Source organism: Salvelinus namaycush, unplaced genomic scaffold (genome assembly GCF_016432855.1).
Source record: "Salvelinus namaycush isolate Seneca unplaced genomic scaffold, SaNama_1.0 Scaffold86, whole genome shotgun sequence".
Taxonomy (NCBI): Eukaryota; Metazoa; Chordata; class Actinopteri; order Salmoniformes; family Salmonidae; genus Salvelinus; species Salvelinus namaycush.
Window position 1 is genome coordinate 331,009 of NW_024061597.1, and position 15,020 is coordinate 346,028.

General features: G+C 46.4%; 1 protein-coding gene across 3 annotated transcripts in view; it reads left to right on the forward strand.

Annotated features, from left to right (window-relative positions):
- The window catches only part of LOC120043079 (protein Jade-1-like), an 89,024-nt gene that overhangs the window by 71,752 nt on the left and 2,252 nt on the right, over positions 1 to 15,020 (forward strand). The gene's annotated exons all lie outside the window — the stretch shown is intronic.

Consider the following 15,020-nt stretch of genomic DNA (forward strand, 5'->3'; position numbering starts at 1 on the left):
ATGTCCAATTAGCTACTTTGGTTAGCGCCTTTGGTAAACAATTCCAAAGTCACAAAGCGCGTCCACTATAACGTGACGAAATGTCCAAAAGTTCCGTAACAGTCAGTAGAAACATGTCAAACGATGTACTGAATCAATCTTTAGAATGTTGAACATCTTGAATAACGTTCCAACCGGAGAATTAGATTGACTTCAGAAGAGAGGTGGAACAGAGGTCCTCCTCATGTGAAGGCGCATGGTGAAAGCATGATCAGCTCGTGGAAGTGATTACTCATTCCTGTCTCCTTCGGACCCCCTTCACATTAGAGTCATCAGACAAAGTTCTATTGACTGTTGACATCTAGTGGAAGCCGTAGGAAGTGAAAACTCATCAATATCTCGCTGTAATTTCAACGAGAGCTTGGTTGAAAATCTGCCACCTCAGAAAAAATTCAAACAGGAAGTGGAACTTCTCAGGTTTTTGCCTGCCATATGAGTTCTGTTATACTCACAGACATAATTCAAACAGTTTTAGAAACTTCAGAGTGTTTTCTATCTAATACAAATAATAATATGCATATATTAGCAACTGGGACTGAGGAGCAGGCAGTTTACTATGGGCACCTCTGTGCACCTTTCATCCAAGCTACTCAATACTGCCCCTGCAGCCATAAGAAGTTAAGTGCGACTGAAACGACCAGTTACAGTACACTTGTCATTAATCCCTCTCTCATCTACCTATCTCATTTGAATTTCATACCATCACTGTCACCTTTCCACTCAATCTTAACATTGTTGTCATCTATCACCCACCAGGTGCCTTTAGAGTTCCTCAATGAGCTTGACACCTTGATAAGCTCATTGCCTGATGATGGCTCACCGCTCTTCGTACTTGGCGACTTCAACCTCCCGACATCTGCCTTCGATTCAATTTCTTTCCAACTCTTTTAAACTCACCCTTTCCCCTCTCACTCACAAGGCAGGCAAAATGCTTGACCTCATCTTTACTAGAGGCTTTTCACCTACTAAACTCACTGCAGCTTCCTTCCAGGTCTCTGATCACTACTTTTCCTTTTCTGTCTCCCTTTCCTCCAACCCTAACCACTCAACCCCTACCCAGATGGTCATGCGCTTTCACATTCTTCGCTCTCTCTCTCCCACTACTCTCTCGTCTTCTATCCTATCCTTCTTCCTTTTGTCTCCCGATTCTGCCTCTTCAACCCTACTATCCTCCCTTTCTGCATCCTATGACTCGCGCCGACCCTTTTCCTCCCGGCCGGCTCGACCCTCGTAGCGAGCTAACAGAACAGGGCTGCGGGCAGCTGAGCGAAAATGGAGGAAAACTAAACTTCCGGGGGACCTATCATCCTTTCACTCCCTCCTCTCAACCTTCTATTCCTCTGGATCCTATCATCCTTTCACTCCCTCCTCTCAACCTTCTATTCCTCTGGATCCTATCATCCTTTCACTCCCTCCTCTCTGTCTTCTCTTCCTCTGGATCCTATCATCCTTTCACTCCCTCCTCTCTGTCTTCTCTTCCTCTGGATCCTATCATCCTTTCACTCCCTCCTCTCTGTCTTCTCTTCCTCTGGATCCTATCATCCTTTCACTCCCTCCTCTCAACCTTCTATTCCTCTGGATCCTATCATCCTTTCACTCCCTCCTCTCTGTCTTCTCTTCCTCTGGATCCTATCATCCTTTCACTCCCTCCTCTCTTCCTCTGGATCCTATCATCCTTTCACTCCCTCCTCTGGATCCTATCATCCTTTCACTCCCTCCTCTCTGTCTTCTCTTCCTCTGGATCCTATCATCCTTTCACTCCCTCCTCTCTTCCTCTGGATCCTTTCACTCCCTTCTCTCTGTCTTCTCTTCCTCTGGATCCTATCATCCTTTCACTCCCTCCTCTCTGTCTTCTCTTCCTCTGGATCCACTGCTAAAGCCAATTTCTATCACTCTAAATTTAAAGCTTCTGCCTCTAACCCTAGGAAACTTTTTTCCATGTTTACATTTTAGTATGCTCTTATCCAGAGCTACTTACAGTTCATATTAAAATAGAGGGTAGTATAGTATAGTGGTGGGACAACCCCATATCACTGGCATAGAAAGTCAAGTGCAAGGGCTGGTTCAGGTAAAAAAATGTATTACCTCCTTAATCCTCCACCCCCTCCTCTCTCTCTGCGGGCGACTTTGTCAATCACTTTGAAAAGAAGGTTGACGACATCCGCTCCTCGTTCACTCAGCCTACTGAGTCCCCTGGTCCCTCTCATTCACTCAGCCTACTGAGTCCACTGGTCTCTCTCGTTCACTCAGCCTACTGAGTCCACTGGTCTCTCTCGTTCACTCTGCCTACTGAGTCCACTGGTCTCACTCGTTCACTCAGCCTACTGAGTCCACTGGTCCCACTCGTTCACTCAGCCTACTGAGTCCCCTGGTCTCACTCGTTCACTCAGCCTACTGAGTCCACTGGTCTCACTCGTTCACTCAGCCTACTGAGTCCACTGGTCCCACTCGTTCACTCAGCCTACTGAGTCCACTGGTCTCACTCGTTCACTCAGCCTACTGAGTCCACTGGTCCCACTCGTTCACTCAGCCTACTGAGTCCACTGGTCCCACTCATTCACTCAGCCTACTGAGTCCACTGGTCTCACTCGTTCACTCAGCCTACTGAGTCCACTGGTCCCACTCATTCACTCAGCCTACTGAGTCCACTGGTCTCACTCATTCACTCAGCCTACTGAGTCCACTGGTCTCACTCGTTCACTCAGCCTACTGAGTCCACTGGTCTCACTCGTTCACTCAGCCTACTGAGTCCACTGGTCCCACTCGTTCACTCAGCCTACTGAGTCCACTGGTCTCACTCGTTCACTCAGCCTACTGAGTCCACTGGTCCCACTCGTTCACTCAGCCTACTGAGTCCACTGGTCTCACTCGTTCACTCAGCCTACTGAGTCCACTGGTCTCACTCGTTCACTCAGCTTACTGAGTCCACTGGTCTCACTCGTTCACTCAGCCTACTGAGTCCACTGGTCTCACTCGTTCACTCAGCCTACTGAGTCCACTGGTCTCACTCGTTCACTCAGCCTACTGAGTCCACTGGTCCCACTCGTTCACTCAGCCTACTGAGTCCACTGGTCTCACTCATTCACTCAGCCTACTGAGTCCACTGGTCTCTCTCGTTCACTCAGCCTACTGAGTCCACTGGTCACACTCATTCACTCAGCCTACTGAGTCCACTGGTCTCACTCGTTCACTCAGCCTACTGAGTCCACTGGTCCCACTCGTTCACTCAGCCTACTGAGTCCACTGGTCTCACTCATTCACTCAGCCTACTGAGTCCACTGGTCTCTCTCGTTCACTCAGCCTACTGAGTCCACTGGTCACACTCATTCACTCAGCCTACTGAGTCCACTGGTCTCTCTCGTTCACTCTGCCTACTGAGTCCACTGGTCCCACTCATTCACTCAGCCTACTGAGTCCACTGGTCCCACTCATTCACTCAGCCTACTGAGTCCACTGGTCCCACTCATTCACTCAGCCTACTGAGTCCACTGGTCTCTCTCGTTCACTCAGCCTACTGAGTCCACTGGTCACACTCATTCACTCAGCTTACTGAGTCCACTGGTCTCTCTCATTCACTCAGCTTACTGAGTCCACTGGTCTCTCTCGTTCACTCAGCCTACTGAGTCCACTGGTCCCACTCATTCACTCAGCCTACTGAGTCCACTGGTCTCTCTCGTTCACTCAGCCTACTGAGTCCACTGGTCTCTCTCGTTCACTCAGCCTACTGAGTCCACTGGTCCCACTCATTCACTCAGCCCACTGGTCTCTCTTGTTCACTCAGCCTACTGAGTCCACTGGTCCCACTCATTCACTCAGCTTACTGAGTCCACTGGTCTCTCTCGTTCACTCAGCCTACTGAGTCCACTGGTCACACTCATTCACTCAGCTTACTGAGTCCACTGGTCCCACTCATTCACTCAGCCTACTGAGTCCACTGGTCTCTCTCGTTCACTCAGCCTACTGAGTCCACTGGTCCCACTCGTTCACTCAGCCTACTGAGTCCACTGGTCCCACTCATTCACTCAGCCTACTGAGTCCACTGGTCACACTCATTCACTCAGCCTACTGAGTCCACTGGTCTCTCTCATTCACTCAGCCTACTGAGTCCACTGGTCCCTCTCATTCACTCAGCCTACTGAGTCCACTGGTCTCTCTCATTCACTCAGCCTACTGAGTCCACTGGTCTCTCTCATTCACTCAGCCTACTGAGTCCACTGGTCACACTCATTCACTCAGCCTACTGAGTCCACTGGTCCCACTCATTCACTCAGCCTACTGAGTCCACTGGTCCCTCTCGTTCACTCAGCCTACTGAGTCCACTGGTCCCTCTCGTTCACTCAGCCTACTGAGTCCACTGGTCCCTCTCGTTCACTCAGCCTACTGAGTCCACTGGTCCCTCTCGTTCACTCAGCCTACTGAGTCCACTGGTCCCTCTCGTTCACTCAGCCTACTGAGTCCACTGGTCCCACTCGTTCACTCAGCCTACTGAGTCCACTGGTCCCACTCATTCACTCAGCCTACTGAATCCACTGGTCCCACTCATTCACTCAGCCTACTGAATCCACTGGTCTCACTCACACAGAACTACCCTACGCCTTGACCTCTTTCTCCCATCCTGCAACTAGCAAGGTCTGGCCACCCAACAACCTGCCCGTTCAACCCCATCCCTTCCTCCCTTCTCCAGACCATCTCTGGAGACCTTCTCACTTCCCTCATCAACTCATCCCTGACCACTGGCTGCATTCCCTGACTTCAAAATGGCCTGAGTTGCTCCCCTCAAGAAACCAACACTCGACTCATGTCAGAACCTACAGACCTGTATCCCTTCTTTCTTTTCTTTCCAAAACACTTGACCGTGCTGTTTTTGACCACCTCTCTCGCTATCGCTTTCAGAATCATCTTCTTGACCTTTACCAATCAGGCTTCAAGACAGGTCACTCAACCGAGAGTGCTCTTCTCTGTGCTCTCCGCTGACTCTCTCTTTTCTGATCTCATCCTCCTAGATCTATCCTCAGCCTTCAACAATGAACCATCAGATCCTCCTCTCCACCCTCTCATGGCTGGGGATTTCAGACTCTGCACACTCTTGGATTGCATCCTGCCTGGCAGGTGGCTCCTACCAGGTGACGTGGAGAGGATCTGTGTCTGCACCACGTACTCTCACTACTGGTGTCCCCCAGGGCTCGGTTCTAGCCCTGTTGCTCTATGCACCAAGTCACTTGGCTACGTCATGGTCTCTCCTATCATTGCTATGCGGATGACACTCAACTACTTCCCCCCTTCTGACACCCAGGTGGCGAGACGCATCTCTGCGTGCCTGGCAGATATCTCAGCTTGGATGTCGGCCCACCACCTCAAACTCAACCTCGGCAAGACAGCGCTCCTCTTCCTCCCGGTGAAGGCCTGCCCGCTCAAAAACCTCTCCATCCCGGTTGACAGCTACAATGTCCCTCTCCCAGAAGGCATAGAACCTTGGTGTGACCCTGGACAACACTCTGTTGTTCTCTGCAAACGTCAAAGCAGTGACTCGCTCCTGCAGGTTCATGCTCTACAACATCCATAGAGTACGACCTTCCCTCACACAGGAAGCGGCGCAGGTCCTAATCCAGGCACTTGTCATCTCCCTCTGGACTACTGCAACTCGCTGTTGGCTGGGCTCCCCGCTTGTGTCATCAAGGAAAAAAATAATTCCTTTCGGGAACTAAATCGCATGTAAAGAAAAAAATATATATTTTTTTTTACTAGCTCAGACTTCACTGATAGCTACTATGACAGTGATATGTTGTTGTCCCACCTAGCTATCTTAAGATGAATGCACTAAATGTTAGTCACACCAGATAAGAGAGTCTGCTAAATGACTATAATGTGAAAAATGTCTACAGCTTATCATGAGGTTTTCTAAATGAGAGCAGAACCTTGACACTTCCTTAATATTAGAGGTCGCACACCAGCTGTTGTTAAGAGACACCCTCTGAGCTTACCCGACCCTGTCGTTCTATCCTGCCGATGTATAGAAAAACAGCTAGATTTTATATTTTTCATGTCAGCCATGACTTGGTGAAACACAGGATATTACAATCTTTTGACCTGGCAACAAAAACCGTATCTAAATGGGATGGATGTTCTGATTCTAAATGGGATGAATGTTCTGATTCTAAATGGGATGGATGTTCTGATTCTAAATGGGATGAATGTTCTGATTCTAAATGGGATGAATGTTCTGATTCTAAATGGGATGAATGTTCTGATTCTAAATGGGATGAATGTTCTGATTCTAAATGGGATGAATGTTCTGATTCTAAATGGGATGAATGTTCTGATTCTAAATGGGATGGATGTTCTGATTCTAAATGGGATGAATGTTCTGATTCTAAATGGGATGGATGTTCTGATTCTAAATGGGATGGATGTTCTGATTCTAAATGGGATGAATGTTCTGATTCTAAATGGGATGAATGTTCTGATTCTAAATGGGATGAATGTTCTGATTCTAAATGGGATGGATGTTCTGATTCTAAATGGGATGGATGTTCTGATTCTAAATGGGATGGATGTTCTGATTCTAAATGGGATGAATGTTCTGATTCTAAATGGGATGGATGTTCTGATTCTAAATGGGATGAATGTTCTGATTCTAAATGGGATGAATGTTCTGATTCTAAATGGGATGGATGTCCTGATTCTAAATGGGATGGATGTCCTGATTCTAAATGGGATGGATGTTCTGATTCTAAATCACTGGTTATATCGAGGCATTCAGCCTCGATGCATTCAGCCATAGCATAATTAATAACACATAATTCAGCTAACCAAAATAGTTACAATGGCGACGTTAGCATAGCTAGCTAGCTACTGTACTTCTGTACAATTGTTCAAAGCTGTGCGCATAGTGTGATTGGGTTACGGTTAGCATAGTGTGATTGGGTTAGGGTTAGCATAGTGTGATTGGGTTAGCATAGTGTGATTGGGTTATTAGGGTTAGCATAGTGTGATTGGGTTATTAGGGTTAGCATAGTGTGATTGGGTTAGGGGTTAGCATAGTGTGATTGGGTTATTAAGGTTAGCATAGTGTGATTGGGTTATTAGGGTTAGCATAGTGTGATTGGGTTATTAGGGTTAGCATAGTGTGATTGGGTTATTAGGGTTAGCATAGTGTGATTGGGTTAGCATAGTGTGATTGGGTTATTAGGGTTAGCATAGTGTGATTGGGTTATTAGGGTTAGCATAGTGTGATTGGGTTAGGGTTAGCATAGTGTGATTGGGTTAGCATAGTGTGATTGGGTTATTAGGGTTAGCATAGTGTGATTGGGTTATTAGGGTTAGCATAGTGTGATTGGGTTAGGGTTAGCATAGTGTGATTGGGTTAGGGTTAGCATAGTGTGATTAGGTTAGGGTTAGCATAGTGTGATTGGGTTATTAGGGTTAGCATAGTGTGATTGGGTTATTAGGGTTAGCATAGTGTGATTGGGTTATTAAGGTTAGCATAGTGTGATTGGGTTATTAAGGTTAGCATAGTGTGATTGGGTTATTAAGGTTAGCATAGTGTGATTGGGTTATTAAGGTTAGCATAGTGTGATTGGGTTAGCATAGTGTGATTGGGTTAGCATAGTGTGATTGGGTTATTAGGGTTAGCATAGTGTGATTGGGTTATTAGGGTTAGCATAGTGTGATTGGGTTATTAGGGTTAGCATAGTGTGATTGGGTTATTAGGGTTAGCATAGTGTGATTGGGTTATTAAGGTTAGCATAGTGTGATTGGGTTATTAAGGTTAGCATAGTGTGATTGGGTTATTAGGGTTAGCATAGTGTGATTGGGTTATTAGGGTTAGCATAGTGTGATTGGGTTATTAGGGTTAGCATAGTGTGATTGGGTTATTAGGGTTAGCATAGTGTGATTGGGTTAGCATAGTGTGATTGGGTTATTAGGGTTAGCATAGTGTGATTGGGTTAGCATAGTGTGATTGGGTTAGCATAGTGTGATTGGGTTAGCATAGTGTGATTGGGTTATTAGGGTTAGCATAGTGTGATTGGGTTATTAGGGTTAGCATAGTGTGATTGGGTTATTAGGGTTAGCATAGTGTGATTGGGTTATTAGGGTTAGCATAGTGTGATTGGGTTATTAGGGTTAGCATAGTGTGATTGGGTTATTAGGGTTAGCATAGTGTGATTGGGTTAGGGTTAGCATAGTGTGATTGGGTTAGCATAGTGTGATTGGGTTAGGGTTAGCATAGTGTGATTGGGTTATTAAGGTTAGCATAGTGTGATTGGGTTAGGGTTAGCATAGTGTGATTGGGTTAGCATAGTGTGATTGGGTTAGCATAGTGTGATTGGGTTAGGGTTAGCATAGTGTGATTTGGTTAGGGTTAGCATAGTGTGATTTGGTTAGGGTTAGCATAGTGTGATTTGGTTATTAAGGTTAGCATAGTGTGATTGGGTTATTAGGGTTAGCATAGTGTGATTGGGTTAGCATAGTGTGATTGGGTTATTAGGGTTAGCATAGTGTGATTGGGTTAGGGTTAGCATAGTGTGATTGGGTTAGCATAGTGTGATTGGGTTAGGGTTAGCATAGTGTGATTTGGTTAGGGTTAGCATAGTGTGATTGGGTTATTAAGGTTAGCATAGTGTGATTGGGTTATTAGGGTTAGCATAGTGTGATTGGGTTATTAGGGTTAGCATAGTGTGATTGGGTTAGGGTTAGCATAGTGTGATTAGGCTAATTAGGGTTAGCATAGTGTGATTGGGTTATTAGGGTTAGCATAGTGTGATTGGGTTATTAGGGTTAGCATAGTGTGATTGGGTTAGGGTTAGCATAGTGTGATTGGGTTATTAGGGTTAGCATAGTGTGATTGGGTTATTAGGGTTAGCATAGTGTGATTGGGTTAGGGTTAGCATAGTGTGATTGGGTTAGGGTTAGCATAGTGTGATTAGGCTAATTAGGGTTAGCATAGTGTGATTGGGTTATTAGGGTTAGCATAGTGTGATTGGGTTATTAGGGTTAGCATAGTGTGATTGGGTTATTAAGGTTAGCATAGTGTGATTGGGTTATTAAGGTTAGCATAGTGTGATTGGGTTAGGGTTAGCATAGTGTGATTGGGTTAGCATAGTGTGATTGGGTTATTAGGGTTAGCATAGTGTGATTGGGTTAGCATAGTGTGATTGGGTTAGCATAGTGTGATTGGGTTAGCATAGTGTGATTGGGTTATTAGGGTTAGCATAGTGTGATTGGGTTATTAAGGTTAGCATAGTGTGATTGGGTTATTAAGGTTAGCATAGTGTGATTGGGTTATTAGGGTTAGCATAGTGTGATTGGGTTATTAGGGTTAGCATAGTGTGATTGGGTTATTAGGGTTAGCATAGTGTGATTGGGTTATTAGGGTTAGCATAGTGTGATTGGGTTATTAGGGTGATTGGGTTATTAGGGTTAGCATAGTGTGATTGGGTTATTAGGGTTAGCATAGTGTGATTGGGTTATTAGGGTTAGCATAGTGTGATTGGGTTATTAGGGTTAGCATAGTGTGATTGGGTTATTAGGGTTAGCATAGTGTGATTGGGTTAGGGTTAGCATAGTGTGATTGGGTTATTAAGGTTAGCATAGTGTGATTGGGTTATTAAGGTTAGCATAGTGTGATTGGGTTATTAGGGTTAGCATAGTGTGATTGGGTTATTAGGGTTAGCATAGTGTGATTGGGTTAGGGTTAGCATAGTGTGATTGGGTTAGCATAGTGTGATTGGGTTAGGGTTAGCATAGTGTGATTTGGTTAGGGTTAGCATAGTGTGATTGGGTTATTAAGGTTAGCATAGTGTGATTGGGTTATTAGGGTTAGCATAGTGTGATTGGGTTAGCATAGTGTGATTGGGTTATTAGGGTTAGCATAGTGTGATTAGGCTAATTAGGGTTAGCATAGTGTGATTGGGTTATTAGGGTTAGCATAGTGTGATTGGGTTATTAGGGTTAGCATAGTGTGATTGGGTTATTAAGGTTAGCATAGTGTGATTGGGTTAGGGTTAGCATAGTGTGATTGGGTTATTAGGGTTAGCATAGTGTGATTGGGTTATTAAGGTTAGCATAGTGTGATTGGGTTAGGGTTAGCATAGTGTGATTGGGTTAGCATAGTGTGATTGGGTTATTAGGGTTAGCATAGTGTGATTGGGTTAGCATAGTGTGATTGGGTTAGGGTTAGCATAGTGTGATTGGGTTAGGGTTAGCATAGTGTGATTGGGTTAGGGTTAGCATAGTGTGATTGGGTTAGGGTTAGCATAGTGTGATTGGGTTATTAGGGTTAGCATAGTGTGATTGGGTTAGCATAGTGTGATTGGGTTAGGGTTAGCATAGTGTGATTTGGTTAGGGTTAGCATAGTGTGATTGGGTTATTAAGGTTAGCATAGTGTGATTGGGTTATTAGGGTTAGCATAGTGTGATTGGGTTATTAGGGTTAGCATAGTGTGATTGGGTTATTAGGGTTAGCATAGTGTGATTGGGTTATTAGGGTTAGCATAGTGTGATTGGGTTATTAGGGTTAGCATAGTGTGATTTGGTTAGGGTTAGCATAGTGTGATTGGGTTATTAGGGTTAGCATAGTGTGATTGGGTTATTAGGGTTAGCATAGTGTGATTGGGTTAGCATAGTGTGATTGGGTTAGCATAGTGTGATTGGGTTAGGGTTAGCATAGTGTGATTGGGTTATTAGGGTTAGCATAGTGTGATTGGGTTATTAGGGTTAGCATAGTGTGATTGGGTTAGGGTTAGCATAGTGTGATTGGGTTAGGGTTAGCATAGTGTGATTGGGTTAGGGTTAGCATAGTGTGATTGGGTTAGGGTTAGCATAGTGTGATTGGGTTATTAGGGTTAGCATAGTGTGATTGGGTTAGGGTTAGCATAGTGTGATTGGGTTAGGGTTAGCATAGTGTGATTGGGTTAGGGTTAGCATAGTGTGATTGGGTTATTAGGGTTAGCATAGTGTGATTGGGTTATTAGGGTTAGCATAGTGTGATTGGGTTAGGGTTAGCATAGTGTGATTGGGTTAGGGTTAGCATAGTGTGATTGGGTTATTAGGGTTAGCATAGTGTGATTGGGTTATTAGGGTTAGCATAGTGTGATTGGGTTAGGGTTAGCATAGTGTGATTGGGTTAGGGTTAGCATAGTGTGATTGGGTTATTAGGGTTAGCATAGTGTGATTGGGTTAGGGTTAGCATAGTGTGATTGGGTTAGGTTAGCATAGTGTGATTGGTTAGGGTTAGCATAGTGTGATTGGGTTAGGGTTAGCATAGTGTGATTGGGTTAGGGTTAGCATAGTGTGATTGGGTTAGGGTTAGCATAGTGTGATTGGGTTATTAGGGTTAGCATAGTGTGATTGGGTTATTAGGGTTAGCATAGTGTGATTGGGTTAGGGTTAGCATAGTGTGATTGGGTTAGGGTTAGCATAGTGTGATTGGGTTATTAGGGTTAGCATAGTGTGATTGGGTTAGGGTTAGCATAGTGTGATTGGGTTAGGGTTAGCATAGTGTGATTGGGTTATTAGGGTTAGCATAGTGTGATTGGGTTATTAGGGTTAGCATAGTGTGATTGGGTTAGGGTTAGCATAGTGTGATTGGGTTAGGGTTAGCATAGTGTGATTGGGTTATTAGGGTTAGCATAGTGTGATTGGGTTATTAGGGTTAGCATAGTGTGATTGGGTTAGGGTTAGCATAGTGTGATTGGGTTAGGGTTAGCATAGTGTGATTGGGTTATTAGGGTTAGCATAGTGTGATTGGGTTAGGGTTAGCATAGTGTGATTGGGTTATTAGGGTTAGCATAGTGTGATTGGGTTAGGGTTAGCATAGTGTGATTGGGTTAGGGTTAGCATAGTGTGATTGGGTTAGGGTTAGCATAGTGTGATTGGGTTATTAGGGTTAGCATAGTGTGATTGGGTTAGGGTTAGCATAGTGTGATTGGGTTAGGGTTAGCATAGTGTGATTGGGTTATTAGGGTTAGCATAGTGTGATTGGGTTAGGGTTAGCATAGTGTGATTGGGTTAGGGTTAGCATAGTGTGATTGGGTTATTAGGGTTAGCATAGTGTGATTGGGTTATTAGGGTTAGCATAGTGTGATTGGGTTAGGGTTAGCATAGTGTGATTGGGTTAGGGTTAGCATAGTGTGATTGGGTTATTAGGGTTAGCATAGTGTGATTGGGTTAGGGTTAGCATAGTGTGATTGGGTTAGGGTTAGCATAGTGTGATTGGGTTATTAGGGTTAGCATAGTGTGATTGGGTTATTAGGGTTAGCATAGTGTGATTGGGTTATTAGGGTTAGCATAGTGTGATTGGGTTAGGGGTTAGCATAGTGTGATTGGGTTATTAAGGTTAGCATAGTGTGATTGGGTTATTAGGGTTAGCATAGTGTGATTGGGTTAGGGTTAGCATAGTGTGATTGGGTTATTAGGGTTAGCATAGTGTGATTGGGTTATTAGGGTTAGCATAGTGTGATTGGGTTAGCATAGTGTGATTGGGTTAGGGTTAGCATAGTGTGATTGGGTTATTAGGGTTAGCATAGTGTGATTGGGTTAGGGTTAGCATAGTGTGATTGGGTTAGGGTTAGCATAGTGTGATTGCGCACACCACAATAAAGGCCAACAACACTACATAACTACGTCACTGAGTGCCCATGGGAAATGGGGTCCATGCGGAAACACGTGTGCTGAGAGGGCCTGTGCGGTGAATGGACATGTGATTAAATGTGTAAAAAATCAAATATGGCATAGAAAACAGCGTTAACTTTGACAGCCCTAATTGTAACACAATTTGATACACAACTCTACATATGCAAGAACATTCATATCGACCACACGGTGGCGCTATAACAGGCACATGTTTGTCTCGATCTGTTTGACTCAGTGATGAGATTTGGCACACATGCTCAGGGATATAAGTCTAGCTAACCCACGCAATATCTTAGACACCTTTGGCCCGATTTTGGATGAATGATGCATCTTGCTATGGAGATACAGCATTTTAAAAGTACACTGATTGGCCCAAGGGGGGGGGGGGGGGGGGGGGCAAAATACCACAAGAATAAGACAAGTCCATCCTAGTCACCCTCCTGTACAAAACCAATCACAGCCCCTCAGCCAAACTCATCTCATAAGCAATATCAAAAACCTACGAGCTAGAAGCTCAAACTAGAGAATAAGCATCTATCTCAGCTTTTTTTAGTCCGGTGTGTGGGTGGGGTTAGAGTCCGGTGTGTGGGTGTGGGGTTAGAGTCCGGTGTGTGGGTGTGGGGTTAGAGTCCGGTGTGTGGGTGTGGGGTTAGAGTCCGGTGTGTGGGTGTGGGTGGTTAGAGTCCGGTGGTGGGTGTGGGTGGTTAGAGTCCGGTGTGTGGGTGTGTGGGTGGTTAGAGTCCGGTGTGGTGGGTGTGGGGTGGTTAGAGTCCGGTGTTGTGGGTGTGGTGGTTAGAGTCCGGTGTGTGGGTGTGGGTGGGTTAGAGTCCGGTGTGTGGGTGTGGTTGGTTAGAGTCCGGTGGTGTGTGGGTGTGGGGTGGTTAGAGTCCGTGTGTGTGGGTTGTGGGTGGTTAGAGTCCGGTGTGGGGTGGGGTGGTTAGAGTCCGGTTGTGTGGGTGTGGTGGTAGAGTCCGGTGTGTGGGTGTGGGTGGTTAGAGTCGGTGTGTGGGTGTGGGTGGTTAGAGTCCGGGTGTTGTGGTGTGGGGTGGGTGGTTAGAGTCCGGTGTGTGGGTGTGGGTGGTTAGAGTCCGGGTGGGGTGGGGTGGTTGAGTCCGTGTGTGGGTGTGGGTGGTTAGAGTCCGGTGTGTGGGTGTGGGTGGTTAGAGTCCGGTGTGTGGGTGTGGGTGGTTAGAGTCCGGTGTGGGGGTGTGGGTGGTTAGAGTCCGGTGTGGGTGTGGGTGGTTAGAGTCCGGTGTGTGGGTGTGGGTGGTTAGAGTCCGGTGTGTGGGTGGTTAGAGTCCGGTGTGTGGGTGGGTGGTTAGAGTCCGGTGTGTGGGTGGTTAGAGTCCGGTGTGTGGGTGGTTAGAGTCCGGTGTGTGGGTGGTTAGAGTCCGGTGTGTGGGTGTGGGGTTAGAGTCCGGTGTGTGGGTGTGGGGTTAGAGTCCGGTGTGTGGGTGTGGGGTTAGAGTCCGGTGTGAGGGTGGGTGGTTAGAGTCCGGTGTGGGTGGTTAGAGTCCGGTGTGTGGGGGGTTAGAGTCCGGTGTGTGGGTGTGGGGTTAGAGTCCGGTGTGTGGGTGTGGGGTTAGAGTCCGGTGTGGGTGTGGGGTTAGAGTCCGGTGTGTGGGTGTGGGGTTAGAGTCCGGTGTGTGGGTGTGGGGTAGAGTCCGGTGTGTGGGTGTGGGGTTAGAGTCCGGTGTGTGGGTGTGGGGTTAGAGTCCGGTGTGTGGGTGTGGGGTTAGAGTCCGGTGTGTGGGTGTGGGGGTAGAGTCCGGTGTGTGGGTGGTTAGAGTCCGGTGATTGTGTGTGGGTGGTTAGAGTCCGGTGTGTGGGTGTGGGTGGTTAGAGTCCGGTGTGTGGGTGTGGGTGGTTAGAGTCCGGTGTGTGGGTGTGGGTGGTTAGAGTCCGGTGAGTGGGTGTGGGGTTAGAGTCCGGTGTGGGTGTGGGTGGTTAGAGTCCGGTGTGGGTGGTTAGAGTCCGGTGTGTGGGTGTGGGTGGTTAGAGTCCGGTGTGTGGGTGGTTAGAGTCCGGTGAGTGGGTGTGGGTGTGGTGTTAGAATCCGGTGAGTGTACATATAGCCTGTGCAAGAGTCGTTGCACAAATAAATAATAGAATAAGGGATCAATGTAAATAGTCCGGGTGGCCATTTGAGTGTATACACTATGGTACTGCTTGCCGTGCGTCAGCAGAGAGAACAGTCTATGACTTGGGTGGCTGGAGTCTTTGACAATGTTTAGCACTATCCTCTGACACTGCCTGGTATAGAGCTCCTGGATTGCAGAGAGCTGGGCCCTGTGGTGTACTGGGCTGTACGCACTATCCTCTGACACTGCCTGGTATAGAGCTCCTGG